This window comes from Dipodomys ordii, unplaced genomic scaffold (genome assembly GCF_000151885.1).
Source record: "Dipodomys ordii isolate 6190 unplaced genomic scaffold, Dord_2.0 Scaffold58, whole genome shotgun sequence".
NCBI classification, from domain to species: Eukaryota; Metazoa; Chordata; class Mammalia; order Rodentia; family Heteromyidae; genus Dipodomys; species Dipodomys ordii.
In genome coordinates this window covers 9,576,324-9,576,951 of record NW_012267274.1, presented here as the reverse complement: position 1 = coordinate 9,576,951, position 628 = coordinate 9,576,324, and positions in this window count along the sequence as shown.

Genomic DNA, 628 nt, shown 5'->3' with positions numbered 1-628 from the left:
CTGTTGCTTACAACAATACTTTCTGAAATGCTTGGTCCCACCTTATAATCGAAGTCCAGGAATATCTAAATCCAGACAGTAGGAAGTGGCTATGCCCCTGGGAAAAAGACAACCCACAGCTGTTGGAATCAGCACTAGTCCTGTGTTCAAGGTCTGGAAAGAATTAATTTCTTTAGTCTTCAATGCATTAGAACTGTTCGGCGTTTCTCCCTGTACCTCCCTGCTACTTCCTGGCAGCCTTGGGGACAGAGGGTTTCCTCCTTTTGGACAGAGAAGGCCCAGAGCTGGCTTCAGAACGGATATCCGGCCTGAATGATGCAGAGGAGGCAAAGGTCTCATTGTTCCCTGGGGCCTATCAGCCCCGCCCGACACCCCAGGTGGCCAGAGATCCCATTTCCCATGAGTGGGGCTCAGGGGGTGCAGAACCCAGATCTGGAGTCTGATGTTCTGAGCCTAACAGTGGAAAGAGCTAAGAACCTCAAGATAAACAAGCCCGGAGTCTGAACGCATTTCCTCGCCGGCTGGGCGCTGGCCAGGCTGTTACTCATTAAGACTCCCCACGCGGACGCAAGCGACAATAACTTAATTCGAACGAGGATCGCTGGCTCGGGGCCTCGGGTGCTCAAGG